Raw genomic sequence first — 15,601 nt, forward strand, 5'->3', positions numbered from 1 at the left:
AAAAAAAAAAAAAAAAAAAAAAAAAAAAAAAAAAAAAAAAAGATACCTGTGAAGCATAATAAAACAAGATACGCCTGTATGTATGTATACATACGTGTGCATATATTTCCTCCCAGGTTTACAACTTCATTCCAGTGGTAGAGAAACAGGAAGCCTTTTGGGAAACTGTTTCTTAAGCTGACACTCCCCAAAGTAGGTCCCATGATATGGATTCTCGTTTGTTTCTAGGTTCTTTTCAATTGAGAAGTTAGGGATAGCATGCTTTCCTTGTCAGCAGGACCATGACTGGGTCCCACCTGTAATCTGTGGGACCCAGAGCAAAGTAAAAATGCAGAGCCGCTGTTTAAAATTATTCAGATAGTTCAAACAGCCACGGGAACCCTTCTAAGCAAGGAACCTGGCGTGACTATGAAGGTCATACATCCAGGAAGCTGGTCCTCCCTGCCAAGTAACCACCACACCTGCCCACCATAAATGCCTAGAAAACATGCAAATCTGGCAAGAATGCAAAGCTGGGACTCTCAGGGGCAATGGCTTCGATGATGCTTTATTGATGGGAACCTGTAGCCTCTACACTGGGTGGCACCTCCTTGAACATCCAGAGTCTAATTCTTTTTCCTACTCAGGCCCCCAGGGGGTGGTAGTGAGTGTGTGAAATTATCCCTTTCAAACTAGACAGAACACCACGGTCACTGCTAATTTAACCAGCTCCCACTTAAATCAAGAATTGACCAGTATTATTGTTTATACCTACAGCCAGGCCAAATGCAGGAAAGAAGAAACCTCAGCATTTGAGGGACACAGGAGTGTGTGTGTGTGCATGTATGTACACCTGCATGTGTGTGTGTGTATCTACACACACATACACAGAAGCGTGTGTTTCCTCTGCTCCCTCCACCTTTCCTCTCTCTTCCTTAAAGAATTCAGCCTGTGGCCACTAGAGGTCTTTTCTTTTCACATGGTAGCTGCTGAGCAGTTTGTTCGGCTTTTTATTTATTCCTACGTGAGCAGACCCACTACACTTCTTGCATATAAACAGTGAAAATTACAATATAAAGGACTTATTATCCCTTCTTTTGGAGTAATTCTGCTTCTGGTCAAAGCCTGGCTCACTGTACAAGGAAGGGGGACCATCCTCTGCAGGTAATTCCACTGCTTCAAGGTAAGAGATGTGGGTAGGTTTTATTTTTTATGATCGATGATCCTCTAAGAGAAAATACGATAGTCTCTTGGACAATACTTTACTTTTAAAGCTTTGGCTTAAATGAACAGTGAGACTGGGAGCTTGTATATGTGTGTGTGGTGGTATGTAATGAAAAATCCACCATTGTCAGAACTGCAGGCTGCCCCAAATGCATAGATTTGGAATGCTTGTTATTTCTAATGGCTTGATTTGAATTTGAAGGGGGAAAAAAAGCAAAGAAAACAAACCTCGGATCTCAAGTTGCCTGGAATTATCTTGAAAAGGGTGCATTGTCTTAAACCTTGTTTAGGGTAACTTCCATTCTTCATTGTAAAAGATAAAAAGCGAGGGGGATTCTAGTCCCCATCTAGAGAGAGTGGCTGTTTTATGAAAGAAACCATTATCTTTTTATTAGGAGTTGGTCGGTGTGTTGTAGTTCACTGATCAATCAAAATTACTTTTACCAGCTTGTTAATTTCCTAGTTCTCATTACCACGTAGCAAAACCCGGTAGCATGCCTTTCAGTACTATTTGTAGTGCAATGTGACTGAAGTTTGGACAAGTTACCTGCATTTGGCTGTTAATGAAAAATGACAGCGTTTTATTTCCAACTAAAAGCATCTTTTTTTTTTTTTCTGCTATGGTGTCTAGCCCACTTTGGTATCAGATCTGTGGGAAATCACACCAATGTGACTGATGGATACCTGAAATGGAATGAGACAGTAGCAGCAGCTTCGTATTCAGAAAAGTCTCCTTTCTGTCATTCGGATTTTTAAAACCACCTCTTTGTCACACAGCAGTAGAATAATGGAATAACATTTTGCTTCTCTGATGTGGGTCTCTTTCTCAGTAGTTTCCCCCAAAATGGTATTTATGTCCTGCACCTCTGTACAAGCTTGAGACCTTACTTTCATGTCTATCATGTCTTAAATTTTTAAAAGGAGACAGGAATAGAGGATGGAGCATGATCAGATTGCATTTGCCCTAGCAGCTTAGCCCTAACACAAACGTTGCTCGAACTTTATAGTGTAGGATCTCAAACTCCCAGTCTTGTCAGAAACCTGGAAAAGCCTGAATACTGCATGGAAGACAGAGTGGTGGAGAGATCCCTTGTAGTCTCCATGCTAGCGAGAATTCCCCTCTTTTCATCCCTGGCAGAAATTTTGTAATCGACATATTTACTACCTAGGAATGAGGCAGCCACTCATCCTTACCCAAGCAGCATGCCAGGATGGGAAATTGCTTCTTAAAACAGAATTCCAGAGAGCCTTGCATATTTAATTCCAGAGAGAAATTATATCCGAGACTCTGGCACAAACCAGGCAGTGTCACCTCGCTCCAATTGGGGTGGTTTAAAATGTGGCTAATGAATCACAGCATGAAGAGACACGGTTTGAAACTAGGTCAAACGTGTAAAAATAAGTGCAATCATTGCAGGCACTTGAGTGATGAGGGGCTACTTAACACCCTGAGTGGCAGGTCTTATTTGCTGTATAGAACTCTCCTCGGTGATACAAGACAATCAATCCTCTTAATTAATTCAGCCCATCGGGATGTAGGGAGGTCTTTGTTGCACACTTGGAAGCTCCAAAGGAAAAGGGTGAGGTTTCTTCACTGTGATGATGAGGGAGGAAAAGAGAAATCCAATATTGTGTGATCAAAATTAATTAGCTAGGATCCTAGGTGATTGAGATCAGGAAATTAGCTCTCCCCAAATCACTCCATTCTTTTCCATTAAAAAAGTCATCATCATCATCGTAATCATATTGATAATGCCAATAGTTTTTGTGTATAATATTCAACTTAAACATATTTGTTTAACAATCTCTAATGCAAACACATCTACACACACACACACACACACACACACACACACACACACACACACCACAGCCAGGACCCCTGCGATGCCAAGTGAACTGAGGAAAAGGCTACCAGTTTTCACTGCCTTGGGAAACAGACAAAATAGGGGTGACGGGCAGGGGTGCTGCTCATGCATCCCCCACTCACCTAAGATTAGTAGGAGTGATGAGATCGTAGAGGGAGAGAAACACCCAACTTCGGAAGCTTGCTACCTAAATGCCAACATTACTATGTGATACCAGCTGGTGACACGTTGCTATAGTAACATCAAATAATGCGCACGACCAAAATAAAATAAAATATAGAAAGCACCAACGAGAAGAGATGAAGGAAAGTTTGCATGCCGAGGGAGGCTCAGAGAGAGATGAAAAGTTCTTTCTATGAGCTGTCCTTTGGAGACAGGGAGTGGCCGAATGCACTCACAGGTTGCTTCTCTATTCACCCCATGTCTGCCATCTGGTTATGTAACAGATTTTATTCTTGGATGAAATTGGTGCTGTCTGTGTGGTGGGTCCAGGACTGGAAGTGGGAGGCTTTGGTGTCAGGAAAAACAGGGACTCTAAAACCCATTCATCTTAGAGCTTTATCAGGCAGTTCAGAATTGTAATTTGGAGCACTCTTTGGGGAAACTCAGGTATGCGGACTGTCCCTGCAACCACCAGGTGCTGGGCTCTGTGCTAGGTGCGAGGGGTGGAGCAATGAGCTAGACATCCGGATAAGGCAGTACTCTAAAGGGTTGAGAACTGGTTCTGCCAGGATATAAGCATGAGAGTGGGGGCTTAGGAGCCAGAAAGCCTGAGTTCAAATCTCAGCTCTATCGCTTACTAGGTTTGTCACCTCGAGCAGTGCCTCATTGCCTCATCTGTAAAAGGAGGTAAAAACATTCCTTACTTCACATGGTTTTGGTAAGGATTCAAATAATTTGTGTAAAGAACTTAGAATGCAGAAAGCCCTCAATGGCAGCTATTATTAGTATTGTCTTGTTGCTGACTCAAGTCCAGAGAAGCTATGCAGATTAGCTCATTGAAATTCCTGACCTGGACAGAGGAAATGATGACTCTGCCTACCCATGACTATGAACACATCAAGCGCTCCCCGTCACAGCTTGGGATGCAGAGCTAAGAGCGTCTGCCACTGAACATGCTTTTGGTTAGCAACATGCCTAAAGTGCCACTGTTCAGTAAGTCCAGTGTGTGCCTCTTGGAGTAAAGCATGCTGGGAGAGTTCTTTTATTCAGGAACAGTTGCTGGCAGGTAGGAAAAGTGACGACCGTGCCCAAATCGTTCAGAAGCATAAAAAATAACTGTCTTCCTCTAAAACTTAGTTCCCCAGTTGTTTGGCTTTAGGAGGTTTCTGTCCATCTTTGCGTGCAGTGACATTCTTTGGTTTCCCAGGAAATCCTGCTGTGCAATAGAATAAGCCAAATCACCTTCCTTACTGAGAAGCTTCTTGATGGGCACAGATCCAGAAGGTTCATGTGGCCTGCTACATGTCAAAGGCACATCACAGGGAAACAGAAAGATGTCACTTGGATGTTGCATACGCTGGGCGTGCCCTGACATGTTCCCTCTGTACAACATGGCAACTCCAGCAGAGTCAGCCGTGTGCACCCCTGCCTGATGCCGTGGGCATTAATGACAGATCAGCTCTCAAGCACAGACGACAGGCCAGAAGCGCAGGCTGCTTTGAATCAAGGCTTGAAGAGGAGCCTGAATTCATTACACACTCTTCATTTGAAACTAACACCTTCTGATCCTGGTTGGAGCCTGTGCTTGTGGCTCTGTGGTGTGAGATCACTTTAAATCTTCTAAAGTATATGATGAGATGTTTAATCACAAGGGGAAGTGGAAGGAAAGAAAATTTCATTCATTCATGCCTTTTGCCCAGGGCCCTACATTCATTGTCTCAATAGCAATCACCATGTACTAGATGCCAGGGGTACAGCAGTTCCTGAATACCCTCAATAATCTCATGAGGTCAGCTTTATGCTCATTTTACAGAGGAGGAAAGTGAGATGCCTGGAGGTCAGGTATCTTCCTTATGCAAACCTTTAGTATATGGTGACATACGACCTAGGACTCAGGCCTTTCTGACTCCAAGCCCTGTGTTCGCTTCAAAAACCCACTACGTCTTCCATGTCAGCACTCTCATGTGCAGAGATTTTTGTCCATTTATTCATTGTTCTTTGTCAGAAGCTAGAGTTGAACTTGCATACTGCATGGACTCAATAAATATTTGTTAGATAGGAGACTGAATTTGTTATAGTATTCCCCATCTTTAAAAGAACGTTACAGGGACCACCCCCTCCATAAACTCTCAAAAGTTAGGGTCCTGTGTTGACTACCTTTGCCTTTGGAGAGGCCAGAGATGAAAGATGTATTGTCCTGCTTCTGAACACACCCTATGCTAAATTATTTTCTAGCAGGCCAGAGTGGGATAATTCTTTCACAAATTGCTTAATTCAACAAATATTTCTTGAGCACCTACTATGTGCCAGGCATGGTTCTAAATGCTGGGGATACAGCTGAGAAGGTTACCAAAGACTTTGTTTTTAAGAAGCTCACATCCCAGTTGGGAAGAGCCAGGAACAGGGAGAACACATCTTAAATACGGAAGTATGTAAGTAAGATCATTTTAGATAGTGATATGTGCTACTGATTAAATATTACAAAGCGATAGCATGGAGGTGGAGTGTCTACCCTATTTTCAACAGGGTGGATAGTAGTGGCCTCTTTGAGAGTTGACATTGAGTAGAAACCTGAATGATGAAAATGGGTGACGCAAAAATCTGGCAGAAAAGTAGATGCAAAGGCCCTGAAGTGAGATGTGCCTGGAGTGTCCAAGGAGCTGAAAGAAATTCAGTGTGGTGGGAAGGCATGAATGAAGGAAGGCTCTGTATATGATGAGGTCAGAGAGACAGGCAGCAGTGCGATCCCATGGGTCCTTGGAGGTCAGAGCAGGAATTGGGATTTTCTTGAAAGTGCAAAGAGAAGCCACTGATTTGGATTTTGAGAAGCTGGCTCTGGCTGCTGTATGCTGGAAAGCTCTCCTCTTTAAATAAGCAGTTTCCATGTCTTTCCACATGAGCCCATCTCCAAGGCACTAGGCTAGAGTTGTTCCCAGGGTCATGAGTTTGTGAAAAACACAAATTATGTTTTAAATGTTGACGCTTCCTCATTGCTGATGGTTGTCACTCCTCAGCAAGCATTTCTTGCTTATTTTCTAGCAGAATCTGGCCCTCCTTCAGCAGGTGTGGGCATGGACTTTAGTTTTACATTGATTCCATTTGTCTTCAAGTCCAGCGGCCTCATCTTCCTGTCATGCAGAGTTAAATGAACAAATGGCTACTTTTGGAGGCTCCCAGTCTCTAATTAAAGCCAATCAAGTCTGGGGGCCTACCTGAGAAGCCCGCTTGCCAGGAGAGGGGTTATCATTCAGGATACCCCAGTTTTTAATGGAACAGAAGATAATTATCCTGTTTCTAACTATCCATGAAAGTGTGTGTGTGTGTGTGTGTGTGTGTGTGTGTGTGTGTGTGTGTATCGGTGGGGGGGTCACAAATATGAACAGGTTCAGAAGCAAGGAGTTATTCTCCATGCATGCAACAATAATGGGCTTCTGTGCCTGACACTGAACATCTCAGGAAAGGCTATGCAGGAAAATATGGTATATTCCTGAGCTCATACCTCCCTGAGAAAAATCAAAACCAGGAGCATTGTTAGGATGTGGAGCTCTGAATAAGGAACCTAAGCAGCTCCCACTGTTTCCTGCAAACATATCCAGAGTAAAATGACACCAAGGTCAACCCTCTATGGGAAAAGCTGTCCCAAAAGGATATGAAGTCTTGAACAGAACATATTGTGGGCTAAACAACAGTACTAATAATCACCATTTTAAGGGCTAGGTATATGTTAGATACTGTGCTAAGCCTCTATTTCCCATCTGAAAGGACTTTTTATTATAGGGTCATGACAAGGGAAGAAGAACCAGGAGAAAAATAAGTTAGTATTAGTCAGATGTTTTTGTGTTAGACGCTGTTAAAAAGTTCACTGATGATCGCAATAGCCAACAGTTATACAGAGTATTTACCATGGGTCAAGCACTCACTATGTATGCTTTATCTTATGTCATGCTCCAAACTTCCGGTAGATGTTGGTAATACCATTTGTACTTTATGGGTGAGGAAACCAAGGAGCAGAGAGGGGATATAGTTTGTCTAGATCAGCTTGACTTCAGAATGCTCTCATTTAATTTAGAAAGAAAGAAGACTATCTTTTTGCAAACATGATATGATCTTATTATCATTAAAATTAAGCTATACCTCAAAAGACAATGAAGAAAGGAAAAGTGTGTGATCGTTAACCTCACCACCTCTCTCCCTGCTGAATTAACCTTGACTATTAAGAAACACCATTGACATCTCTTGTGCCTATATAGAAGTGAAGGAATGGATGATGGATGGATGGACAGATGGATAGACGAATGGATGAATGAATGAACAGATGGATGTATGGACCGATGGATAAAGCTAGCTAGATGATATAACAGATAGGCCAATTGGTAATGGTAGATACACCGTTACACAGACAGAACCAGCTCTCTTAATGACTCTTCTCTATGGCTGAGGATACCCCTTCTGTTTTCTGCATTACTTGGGATTCGAAGGCTAGGAAGGGTTTTGTGTGAGGTATCAATGCCACATACTAGGAAATACATTTGGTCTCCCACTGATATAGCTTTTCCAGCAGGCATGGGGCACATCTTAAGTCCTGGGATCAATGCCAGCTCTCTTTGACATGCTCTAGCACTTTGGACAAGTTGCTTTACCTCCTGGAGCCTCAGTTCTCTCTTTACAAATGGGGATAACCATACTGGCTCTGTAGGACTGTAGGGAGGTTGAAGGTAGAAGACACTTGCAGAGGGTCCCTTAAAGAGCCTGGCACACATAGGTATTTAGAAAGACTTCTTACAATGCTCAGCCTCAGTCCCATTCCTGGTTCACCAGGAACAAACTGTCTGTGATCAGCTAGAAATGTGTAGAGTTCGCTTCTGGTTCACGCATGGAGGATGATTTAAACCCCCCTGCGGACATGGGGCAGCTGCACTGCGGGTGAGGATTTATAGTTTCTTCCCTTTTTCACCCTTTACAAATCTTCTATTGTTTAAGGAAGTGGAGGGGGCAGGCAGATTAATATGTTCACAGAACATAAGGTGACCAAGCCAGAGAGTTTCCAGGAGGGAAGATTACCTTGTGGATAAAAGGATTTCTTCAGTTTACCTCTTGTTTTCCTTCTTGAGGCGTGAAGAAGAATGAATAAGGTCTCTCACACCATGTTTTAAACTTCAAGCCAAACTTATCAGGCCTCTTTTAACACTTCCTCCCTCCTGTACTTGTTTCTGCTGCAAGAGATCTGCTAGTCACAGCACATTCAGGTGTTAGGATCTGCTAACAGCTTATCAGGGTGAGGGGTGGCGTTGTGTGGAGGTGGCCCCTTTGCAAACTCTGCATTGCTTAATTCTGCAGTGTTTAACTGCAGCAAGAACATACTGAAAGTGTAATTCTCAGTCTACTTTGGAAAACATTTTTCCCGCTTCCTAGACAATTGCTCAGTCCTCATTCCCAATTAATCAATCAACTATCAAATATTTACTTAGCGCTTATTGTGTGTAAGGAGATATGCCAGGCATGATCGTGGTCCACACCCTGAAAGTCTCAGACTAACAGGGGAGATTTTATCTACCTATCTATTTTATCTACCTATCTATTCTCTCTCTCTCTCTCTCTCTCTCTCTCTCTCTCTCACACACACACACACACACACACACACACACACAGTGGCTCTCAGTTGGGGCAAGTTTGGCTCTCAAAGGGCATTTAATAATGTCTTAAAGTATTTTTCATTGCCAAAAGTGATGGAGAGGTTGCTACTGACATCTATTGAGTAAAAGCTAAGGACGCTGCTACAATATCCTACAATACATAGGCTAGCCCCCAGAAAGAAAATGATCCAGCCCCAAATGTCACTAGCATTGATGTTCAGAACCTCTGATCCATAAAGAGGAAAATACATTATGATACTAAATGACAAGTGCAAAATGCATGCTCTTTAAGGTTTTCACTAGGCTTTTAATAAGCAGGAACAATCTATGAGGGTAGAAATATTTGGGAAATATTTTACCGAGCATGTAGGATTTAAGAAACTACAAGATTGAGAGAGATTGAGCTAAGAATGGGAAAGGACATCTTAGATCAATAATAGAAAATACATTTTATGTTATAATTTGATTAATTTAATTGATTGGTAGTGACTAGGGAGTTGTGTTGGGAATAATTCTAAGGCCAAGTCCTAGCTCAGCAGGAAAGAGTGTAACAATCGATTAGTGATGTCTGCCATGGGCAAGGGCAGGGAAGTGGTAATATATATATATATATTGAGAAACTGCTGCCTCATTTTTATATATTGGATCAGGATGAGGAAAGTGGCAGAGGTGGAAATGAGCATGGTGCCTGAGTACAGCAGATGTTCATGGGTGACTACAAGATATTTGGAGAGGAAGAATGTGGAAGGGCCTTGAATGCCAGGCTAAGGGCCTTGATTCTCAATCTGTAGGTAATGGCAATGCCATGCAGGCACCTGCCTACTGTGTTGCCTTCAGGCCAGCTCTGCTGACGAGGTCTTGAAAACTAAAGAAAGCTACCCAAAGTCCTTGCTCTTCATTTCTATAAAGGGAGTACTATTTCATCTGTTAACAGCAAAAACTGGCAGAATCATCACGCTCTGGCTTTTATGAAGCTGATCCCCATGATGAGAAAAATCCTATGAAGCTGAACTCAGAGATAAACTGTTTGAAAAGCTGACTCCAAGGGTTCACATTAATGAGCTCCTGTAAAGCCCTTTTGGATAGAGCATTCCTTCTGATGTCTTTCGTGAAGAAAAGAAAAGGGTTCTAGGAGGAAAGGGGCAGAAAAAAGTAAAAGTCCATTCCCAGGGCTCACATGCCAGCTGTGGCTGACCCCTGGCTAAAGCACTGCATAGCCGACCCAGCTTGTGCTTCCCGTCAGGCCCCAGCTCCCCAGCAGGCTGGCTCCTTCTCTGGCAGATTCCTCTCTGCTCTGGGACTGATACTTCATTGATTCATTGGTTTGCAATTTTCCAGATGACATCATACTCAAATTTTTTTTTTTTTTGCCTTTCCCTCTGTTCACCTCTCGTCTCTTAAATTCCCATTTATCCCACTTCCCTGTCCTTTGGAATGGTAGCAACACCTCCCGATTACTATCCTCTGCAGTCCGCATTAGCTGCCTGCTGACTCCCTCTCCTCGTCATCATTAATAAAGGTGACACTGCAGCTTGGCATGAATGCAGGTCCTCCTCCACCTGCCCCACCCTCCCCTCTCTCAGAAAGGATGGCTCCCTGACTACAAAACCCCTGCTTTTGAAGGTTTCTTCCTGCACCCAGCTCCCATACCTATATTCTGATCCACATTCAATTGAAGAAAAATCAAGTGACATGATGAAAAATGCCATTCAGAGAGCTGGCCTGGTGGAGCCCACATATCAGATCAACTTATTAAAGTCCCATATCTACTAATTCCATCTAGAAAAGAAAAAAGATGTCACAGTTGTCTGGGCTGATTTGTTCTTTAAAATCTCCTCTGACTCCTTCACCCTGGCAGGGCCAGAGAAATCTCAGCAAAAGACTAATCAAAGTTAAAGCTTAGAGTTAGAGAGTTGATGGAGAGGATGATTCTGGGGAACTATTCTGCAAGCCAGCCTCCCTGCAGCACAGATGGGGAAACGATGGTGTTCCCACAGTCACTGTACAACCCAGCCACATGATCACAGTGTCGACTCTATCGCCCTCCACCACCTTCAACCAGCAGTCCCCTGACCCTCCAAGTTTCCCACAAAGTGAGTGTTCTTTCCCAGCCTTATTTCAGTCCAGGGGCTGTCCAGATGCCCAGGATAAATGAGCCTTAAGGCTGATATTTGAGAAATATATTCTTCTTTATTTTTCTGACCAGATACGTTTCCAGGTTTGGGGCATAAGAAGCCATTGAACAATTATTTTATCTTTCAAAAAAAATTAAATGTGTGTCCGTATTACCACTATTCATTGCTGCTTTCATCCATTACATTCTGTGCACAGCATCCAAATCTGGTTAAGAACATCAAATTAAAAACCAAACGATTGATCACTGAAGTCACTCTGCATAATGAAAATCATCTAAACATGCCTTTAAGGGGCCTCAGGGCAAGAATAGGGTGGGACATGGGAGGCTTTACTTTCATCATTGTAGCCAGAGATCCTCAAAAGGGCAGCCTGCAGGCCTCATGCAGCCCACAGAAATGCTTTGTTTGGCCAGCATCATGTTTTTAAAACATTTGAATTTGTTGTCAACATTTAAAAACCAGAAGAACTTGCATTAAATTTTGGATATTCAGTTTCTCTTAGACATTTGGAAGATCCAGCAATTCCAGTCTACATTTCCAAGGAGCTGCCCCCTGAATAAAGCAGGCCCTTTCTAGGCAGGCAAGGCCTGGTGTCATTCTAGGGTGATCAACTCATCTTGGTCTGCTTGGGGACTTTTCCTGGGAAACCCCTCAGTCCTAGGTAACCAGGACAGTTGGTCACCCCACCTAGTTCTCTCACTGATGTTACCTGCCCGGCCCCTGTGGCCACTGCACGTGTGACCTCTTCCCTACAGCCTCTCCCATTCCCCTCTGAGGAATGCCTCTGCAGAATGACATGCAAAGCTGTCCACTCTGTGAATTCTCCCCCACTCTCCTCCATACCGTCTACTCTCAACTTCTCTTCACTCCTTGGCATTTGCAAAAGCCAAGGATGCTCTCTCTGACACAAATGAAGTCCAGTTCATTTTCTTTCCTTTTTAAATATTTTTTTTGAGATGGAGTCTCACTCTGTCACCCAGGCTGTAGTGCAGTGGTGTGATCTTGGCTGGCTGCAACCTCCATCTCCCGGGTTTAAGTGAATCTCCTGCCTCAGCCTCTGGAGTAGCTGGGATTACAAACACCTGACACCACACCCAGCTAATTTTTGTATTTTTAGTACAGACAGCATTTCACCACGTTGGCCAGGCTGGTCTTGAACTCCTGACCTCAGATGATCCACCCACCTCAGCCTCCCAAAGTGTTGGGATTACAGGCATGAGCCACCATCCCTGGCCATTTTTTCTTTTTTGAAACAGAGTCTCGCTCTGATACCCAGGGTGAGTGCAGTGGCATGATCATGGCTCACTGTAGCCTTGACTTGCTGGGCTCAAGTGATCCTCTCACCTCGGCCTCCAGAGAAGCTGGGACCACAGGCACATGCCACCATATCAGGCTATTTAAAAAAATTTTTTGTAGAGATACGGTCTCGCTATGTTATCCAGGGTAGTCTCAAACTCCTGGACTCAGGTGATCCTCCTGCCTTGGCCTCCTAAAGTGCATAATGCATTTTTAAAGACCCAAACAAGTGCCATTTCTTCCCTTGGGAAGCCTTCTCTATTCTGTACCAGATAGAACAGGGAGTCCACCTCTGTTCTAATCACACTCAATTCTTCCTCCTTTTATTTCACTCATCACCATCAACACAGCATCAAGTCAGCAGACTCAGGGAGCACCCTTCCTGATAACTGGAGGGAGTCGAAATTGTGATAAAATTGAAAAAGAAGAAGGTTTTGAGGCTTAAGTTGAAGTCTCAGTCTCTCCGCAGTTGTGAGCTTTGCACATCATTCATGAAAATGAAAAACAAAAACCATCCCACAAGTATCTGCACCAACTCCACAGCAATATTTACCATGCTGAAGTCGAAGAACACTTGGGTCCACTGAACACTGACACCCTCCCCCGCCGCATGATTCTTCTGCCTGTAATGTGGCATCTTAATCATATGTTCATGTGTCTGTCCCCATTAGCCCTGGAGATACTCAAGAGCAGGAACCTTCTTTCCAATCCTGTAGCACTCAGTAAAAGATATCCCAAGGAGGGGAGTGGCTAGACTCCCATCAGAGGTTAAGAGGACTGCCTCATTTGCTATGATTTTAAAGGACAAAGGTCTTCTCAGCTGTCCCAGTGCCCACAGGGCCGCTGAAGCTTAGCCGAGTGCCCTGAGCCATATTACAAGTGAAAACAACCAGTCTATGATTGGGGTCAAGCTGTCATTCTTTTGGCTGTTTCTCATGAGATCATGAGATTACAAAGTGTTGTCAGCTTTGGGGTCTTTTCCGATAAATAAAGAGAATTCCAGGAAGGTTTTCTCTCCTTGAAGCTTCAGAATGATGCATCTGGCATTCAACTTTGTCCTGGATGTTTCCAGCTCATGGGCAGCTGATGTGAACAGGTCAACACGATCCTTCCCCTCTCACACCTTTCTCCCTGCTCCCCTGTGTTCCTTCTCAGAACCAGCCACTCTGGCCAGGACAGTAATCTGGCCATAGTCCTTTGTTCTACCCTTTCTCTCGCTCTCCCCACATTCAATAAATCACCAAGCCCTGGGGATTTAGAAATCTGTCTTGAATTTGTTCATTTCTTTCCCCACACTCTTAGTGCACTGATTGGTGCTACCATCCTCACTCCTGGATTATTGCAATAGCTTCCTAAATGCGCCCCCTGCCTCCCGCTCTGGCCCCTCTAATCAATTCTCCCTGTTGCAGTCAGAGTGTGAGCACTCTATAATGAAAATGAGACTAAGTCTCACTCCTACTTAAATGGTTTCCACTTACTGAGTCAAAACCCAAACCTCTTAGCATGGTGTTCAGTTCCCTGCATGACCTGGCCCCTCTTCCCTTTTCAGCCTCATTTCTTCTGCTCTTCCTAGTCTTCCCTTTAAACTTTACCATCCAGCCACGCAGAGCTTGTATTAATTCCTTGCCAACCTGCACATCCAGATCATAGTCTGATCACCTCTGACAGCCTGACCACGTGCTATTTCCTTTACCAGAAGCACTGCTCAGCATCTGAGCCAACACACATATCTACCTACCTTTTAAACAATTGACCTGATCACCTCTACTGAACTTCAGGTCCCGTATTTGAAATCACTTCATCTGGAAAGGCTTCTGGGATTCCCTCCACCCCTAGCTGGAGTAGGGGCCCTCCTCTGTGCTCTCATGTCCCTGTGCACATCACTTTCATGGCACTGATGGCAGTTTTCGGCAACTCACCTTATCTATCTCTGTCCACCTCAGGACTGGGAAGGCAGAGACTGGCTCAGTGTCCTACTTTCCCCTTATCTCTTTACCCCCAGCAGCTGGCACAGTGCCTGGCACATAGGCGGTACTTCACTATTACTTGCTCAATGAATGGATATATAATATGATCTCAGATGGAAGAATCAGTGGGACACAGATTGGGAAAGTGTATCTACGTAGCATGTGTTAATTTAAGTCTAATTTGATGGGACACAGATTAGTGAAGGGCTCTCTTTAATCGAATAGGTGCTTCAAAAAAATTAGACCACAGTTGGGTCTGTATGGAGACTAACTTCCTAGTTGCATGACGGCTTGAGTCTGAGTAGGAAAGGGAACAGCTTGTGGAGTCCTGGCCTCATTTTCCGTAGACATAGCAGGAAACAACACTGGTCCCAGAGTGAGGAAACCATCGCCTCAGCTCTGTCCTGTCACTTGCTGTCCCTGTGTCCCAGGATAGGTTGCTGTAAAAATAATAAGAGTATGGAGCCAGGTCCTATGCTGAGTGTGGTGATTTAAATTCACCCACAGCTGAATTTGCATCCCGGCTCCTCCAATTACCGCTGTGCAGGCCTCTGAAAGTAACGCTGACTTCATGGGGATCTTATATAGATTAAATGTAATTACATTCCTTAAGTGGATAATGCTATTATCCTTACAGAGTAAGTGCTCAATAAATGGTTACACTTAAGCATACCAGCACATAGGGCTAAGTTATCAATGGAGTATATGGTAAAGCTACACAGCTACAGCTAAGACTTGGGGCTCTTAAACTCCGAGTCATGCCATTCCCCTGACCACCCAAAAAATCTTACTGTACACATTTGTGCCCCATTATGTCTTTATAATGAAGCAACCAACCAATGTACATCATGTTATGATTAAAACAATAAATACCTATTGCACTAAATCAAGCCACCAGTCATGCTCCCACCATACTGGGATTATATATTTCATCTTGGAATTTTAAAGGTCTTACAACTTCAAAGTATGTTCTGTTGCACACTGCCATTTCAAGATGGGCAGAATATTGCAAAGGAAACCACCCTGTTCTTCTGAGGTCAGTGGATGTTTTCCTGGGACATCCCAGAAAAACCTAGGTCCCCTTTGAGTTTCCAAGGTCCCAGCTGGTGGAGGAGCATGGAGATGCCTTTCCAAATGGATACTCTGTTCCTGGATTCCTCCTCCAGGACAGAAACTATGTCAAGAGTGAGAGCCCAGAGGCCTGAGTTCTAGTCCTAACTTTGCCATCAATGAGTTAACTGATTTGGGTTGAATATTTTAATCTCTATGGGCCTGATTTTCCTTATATGTAACATCATAAAGAGGTCTAGATCTCCAAATTCTGAAAGTCAATTGGT

At 43.7% G+C, this 15,601-nt stretch overlaps 2 protein-coding genes across 3 annotated transcripts in view; one reads left to right on the plus strand and one right to left on the minus strand.

The window, feature by feature from the left end:
- Positions 1 to 15,601, minus strand: part of DOCK2 (dedicator of cytokinesis 2) — a 443,384-nt gene that overhangs the window by 101,144 nt on the left and 326,639 nt on the right. The gene's annotated exons all lie outside the window — the stretch shown is intronic.
- Positions 695 to 15,601, plus strand: part of INSYN2B (inhibitory synaptic factor family member 2B) — a 119,190-nt gene continuing 104,283 nt past the window's right edge. Inside the window, exon 1 of the mRNA XM_032252752.1 lies at positions 695 to 1,162. The gene's annotated coding sequence lies outside the window, so the exon portion shown is untranslated. The remainder of the gene's footprint in view (positions 1,163 to 15,601) is intronic.

This window comes from Sapajus apella, unplaced genomic scaffold (assembly GCF_009761245.1).
Source record: "Sapajus apella isolate SASKATOON/1434 unplaced genomic scaffold, GSC_monkey_1.0 scaffold79, whole genome shotgun sequence".
Classification (NCBI taxonomy): Eukaryota; Metazoa; Chordata; class Mammalia; order Primates; family Cebidae; genus Sapajus; species Sapajus apella.